Consider the following 5,513-nt stretch of genomic DNA (forward strand, 5'->3'; position numbering starts at 1 on the left):
TCTGTCTTCCCCAAAGTTTGGTATGACTGGGGATGTCCTTGTATAATATGCACAAAGTTTTGTATTCAATATGAAGCACACACACAAACACACACACAGAGAATCAACTCCTTTTGTCATTTTTATTCTGGTTGTTCTGATACAATTTATTTTTTTCATTTGTATTTCCCTGATGACTTAAAGGCATTGAGCTCTTTTTTATTGGTTGCCTGGCTAGTCACTTATTCGGAGCTGTAAGGCTAATTCAAATCTCTCTCTCTTTTTTTTTTCTTTTTTGTTTGTTTGTTTTTTCAGGACAGGCTTTGGAGTCTGTCCTTGAACTAGCTCTGTAGACCAGGCTGGCCTTGAACTCACAGAGATCTGCCTGACTCTGCCTCCCCAGTGCCGGGATTAAAGGCATGTACCACCACTGCCCACCTGGCTAATTCAAATCTCTTACCCATGTATCTATTGATTTGTAAATTTTGTATATCTTTTATTGACTTACATATGTATTCAACATATAAGTCCTTAGACTTTATACTTACAATAAAGTCTCCTTGTCTGTCTGTCTGTCATCTATTCATCAATCCATCAAGATCTTGATGTGTTGCCTCAGCTTGAATAACTTTTCTATTTCAGCCTTCAAAGAGGCTGTCTATAAGATCACAGGGCTGCAGTGGGTTGGTTACCATTCTTTTATTGTTGCTGTTATTTGAAACAAGGTCTCACTATGCAGCTCTGACCAGCAAGTAACTGACATCCTCAGGTCTCAGCCCCAGTGCTGGGATTACAGGCCTTTGCCACACCTGACTGACTCCCTTCTTAATATTGCCACTTAACAATAAGAATTTGTTAATAATTATAATGTAGGGGCTGGAGAGATGGCTCAGAGGTTAAGAGCATTCCCTACTCTTCCAAAGGTCCTGAGTTCAATTCCCAGCAACCACATGGTGGCTCACAACCATCTGTAATGGGGTCTGGTGCCCTCTTCTGGCCTGCAGGCATACACACAGACAGAATATTGTATACATAATGAATAAATAAATATTTAGGCCGGGCGGTGGTGGCGCACACCTTTAATCCCAGCACTCGGGAGGCAGAGGCAGGCGGATCTCTGTGAGTTCGAGACCAGCCTGGTCTACAAGAGCTGTTCCAGGACAGGCTCCAAAACCAGAGAGAAACCCTGTCTCGAAGAAAACCAATAAATAAATAAATAAATAAATAAAAATAATTATAATGTATTCCAGTTCACTAATGTTTTCATTTGTCCAGAGCATTTTATGTTCTATTAAATATCTTTATTTTAAAGCTGGATGGTGGTGAGACACACCTTTAATTCCAGCACTCAGGAGGCAAGGTAGGTGGATCTCTGAGTTCAAGGCCAGCCTGATCTACGGGCAAGTTCCAGGACAGAGAAACTACATAAAGAAACTCTGTCTCCAAGAAAAAGAAAAAGAAAAACAGAAAACAAAGCCAGGAGTGGTAATGCAAGTACTCCAGGCAGATCTCTGTGAACTGAGACCAGCCTGTTTTTTTAACAGCAAGTTCCAGTTCAATCAAGGCTGAATAATGAAATTCTCAAGACAAAAAACAGGGGCTGAAGAGATGGCTCAACACTTAAGAGCACTGGCTGCTCTTCTGGAAGACCTGGGTTCAAATCCTAGCATTCACATGGTGGCTGACAACGACCTATAACTCCAGTGTCAGGGTATCTGACACCTTCTTCTGGCCTTAGTGAGCACCAGACATACATGTGGTGCATAAATATATATGCAAGCCGAATACTCATACACTAAAATTTAAAAAAAACTAAAAAAAATCTAATTCCCATATTTAGGCATCTCCCTAGATTAGTAACAGTAGTGTATCTGTCCCTAAACCAACAAGCTGCAATACCTTTTCAAGTCTGATACCTAATAGAAGTTGAATTCCTAACTTTGATTTTCTTTAGCAGTGCTATTTTAAGTATTCTTAAAAACATTTATTTACACTGAGCGGTGGTGGCACACGCCTTTAATCCCAGCACTTGGGAGGCAGAGGCAGGTGGATCTCTGTGAGTTCGAGACCAGCCTGGTCTACAAGAGCTAGTTCCAGGACAGGCTCCAAAACCACAGAGAAACCCTGTCTTGAAAAAAGCAAAAAAAAAAAAAATTATTTCCTTTTATGTGTATGTGTGTTTGGCCTGAATGTATGTGTCATGTACCATGTTCACGCCTAGATCCCATAGAACCAAAGAAGTTTTTTGGATCCCCTGGAACTAGAGTTAAGGATGGTTGTGAACCATCATGTCAGTGCTGGGAACTGAACCTGTGTCCTCTGCAAGAGCAGCAAGTACTTTTAACCACTGAGTCATCTCTCTAGCTCCTGTCCTGGGTATTCTTGTCTTTATATTTCAGAATCTAGTTTATCAGTACACACACACACACAGACAGACATACACACATACATACACACACACACATACACACACACACACACATACACACAGGTCAGAATCATTAGATTTCCCCTGAAGCTAGTTATACGCATTTGGAATGGCATGATGTAGGTGCTAGGAGTCAAACTAGAATCTTCTGTAAGAATTGTAACAACTGAGCCATCTCTCCAGCCCCTTGTCCAACAACTTTGTTAAGCCCACTTTAACAATTTGCCCTTCTGAGGCTGGAGCAGTAGCTCAGCTGTTAAGAGCACTTGTTGCTCTCGCATAAGGCCCAGGCTCACTTCCTAGCACTCACGTGGTTGCTCACAATAATCTGTAAGGCCCCCTCCTGGGGATCTGATGCTCTATTCTGCCCTCTGCAGGCACCGGACACACATGTGGTGCACATTCATGCATGCAGGCAATACACTCATACACATAACTTAAATCAGATAAATATGATTTGCCCTTGGGTTCCCTTGGATTTTTTTTAATTTTACTTTTAAGACAGGGGTGGCTCAGACTGATCCTGTTTATCTGAGGACCTTGAACTTCTTTCTGATGCTCTTTCCTCTACAAAGCTATACTTGGAAACAGAGGGAGAAACTAACATTTCATTTGAGACTGTGGATGCATTTTTATGGAGTTTATGGAACACCATACGGTCAGAGGGCAACTTTGTGTCCACTTTTTTTTTTTTTTTTTTTTTTTTTTTTGAGACAGGGTTTCTCTGTAGCTTTGGAGCCTGTCCTTGAACTAGCTCTGTAGACCAGGCTGGCTTCAAACTCACAGAGATCCATCTGCCTCTGCCTCCCGAATGCTGGGATTAAAGGCGTGCGCCACCACCGACCGGCTGGCTCCTTCCTCTTTTATATGGGTTCCAGGGATCAAACTCCAAACTCATGTTCAGATTTGGGCATCAAGCACTTTTATCAGCTGAACCATCTTACAGCCTCTTTTTTTTTTTTTTTTTTTTTTTTTTTGTCTTTCCAGAAAGTGCGTTAGGAACTACTGCTGTGGGTTGGGCATAGAAGTGAGTGCATATGAGAAAACAGGGTGAGGGAGCCCCGAGACTGCAGCAGCCCTAATAGGAAGGGTGGAGACCGAGTGCGATCTGTAGTGAACGTCATGACTCAGGGTGGAGGCTAACCACCAGCCCTGTAGGAAAGGGAAACGGAAGTCGATTTCCCTCGGTCATGGTGCCTTTGCACATTTGCCCACGCGGCAAGAGCCAGGAAGGCTCCTTAAAACTGCTGCTCAGGCATCTTGTTTCGGAGTCCAGATCCCTAAAGTCATTCAGGCGCTGCTTCTGTGGTCCCAGTTCTCTTCCTCCTTGTTCGACCTCAGATTTGTGCCTTCCGCTAACTTCCACTGAGCGGCGGGCACGGTCAAAACCAGGTCCCTCTCCTCTCTCCTCTAGTCGGGAACCGCAATCCTTTAGTGCTGCTGCAGATACTCCGCCGCACTGACCATGTCACCTGACACGGAACTCTGTCCCTGAATAGCTCCTATAGACTCAGAGACCCAAAACACACTGAAGCCCTTGCGCCAGACATTAGCAGCCACATGGGGTACAATCCGCGTGAGACCGGCCTCCCGGAAGCAAAGAAACTGAGAAGCAGGAGAACGCGTTGATTGGTTGCTGGTGATGTCATAGCTACCATCTGGGGGCGGGCCAGAGGTCTTGGCCAGGAGTTCTTGGACTATTTGAAGCAGTAACCACTCAGCCGGGGGAGCCGCACCCAGTGTAGCGTTCTGCGGTCCTGGGCCTGACTTCTATCTCGGTGTCAGAATGCCAGAGTGCTCCGCACCTGGCTTTGCAGCTCATTACCGATGCCTCGTTTGGAGGCCGACCGGTGTAGCTCGCTTTTTGGATTATTTCTGCTGTCTATCCTGGAACCCTCGAGGCCCTCCTTCCTCCCTCATACAATGGAGTCCTCCGAGAGGGGCGGGGTCTCCCATTGTGCCAATAGAAACAATGACTCTCTGATCGGAATGCACCGCCTGTACCGCTTATTCTGTGACGTCTTTTGCGCCACATCCAGCTATTGGTCAGTTGAGATGCGCGCGTGCCAGGAGTAGGACGGAAGGCTAGATTGAACCAGGGCTAGGGAGAACTGAGTTTTTCTGTCAGGCTCTTTAAGGGGTTAAAGGATGCAGTTGTCGAAGGCGAGGGGCGGGGCTCTGAGGAAGCTGGGCCCACCGCTGTGGTGCAACCCTGGGTTCCACGTGGCATCCCAGAACACTGGAAAGAACCCTAGTTTGGAGAGATGCGGTGTCTAGCGCAGGAGCCCCAAGTCTGGGCGATTGCTAGCGACTGTCGAGGCAGAGAAGAGCTGGCTTATCCTCCTGCCTCAGGAGGGTCATTTTCAGATCCTGCTCTGTAGGGGCAAACAAGGAGATATTTGCGACGTTTCATAAGTTAAACTTGTTAATAAATAGTTTACGCTACTGTTTGAACTGCTAGTGACCGGTCCTGTGTCTGGTCATTATCGTCCCTGTCACAGGATTCTACATGGTAACGCTGCCCAGAGCGGTGCGAACACTCAGAACATTATGAAAACACATTTTAAAAGCAAAATTGGTGTTAGGGTTCGGACCTAGTGCTCCGGAAGGAAGATGAGATTCTTGGAAACCAAGAATGAACAGAGAGAGCATTAGCAGGAGAAGGAGGGCGGTAGCGGACCCGCGGAGAAACTCCCGGCTCCTTTCAGCACCGTGGGCAGCACTTCTGTCCTCAATAAAGATGGCGGCGGCGCCTTCCATAGCCAGAACTGCCATGCGCAACGGGTTGTACCACCGGCTTTGGGGCATCGGGGCAGAGGTGGAGCAAACCATCCGAGCGGCCGGGAGCCATGTTGGAGCGTCGGGAGGCGGCAGCAGCGTCGGGGATGCTGTGGTGGGGGCGGCAAAAGCCGGGGCTGTATGCCAAAGGGGCTCTGGCCGCGGAGTAGATGGTGCCCAGAGAGCAGTGGCGACGCGGAGCGACAGGCCGAGGGGCGGAGGGCCAGGGCGGCGGCAGGGGCCCAGGAGGGGGCCAGAGCAGCGGGGCGGGCCCAAGGCCCGGACCCGGGCGGGGGGCGGCGGAGGCCGTGCCGGGAGGCGGGGGGTG

The sequence above is a fragment of the Chionomys nivalis genome, chromosome 4 (genome assembly GCF_950005125.1).
Source record: "Chionomys nivalis chromosome 4, mChiNiv1.1, whole genome shotgun sequence".
In the NCBI taxonomy this organism is placed as follows: Eukaryota; Metazoa; Chordata; class Mammalia; order Rodentia; family Cricetidae; genus Chionomys; species Chionomys nivalis.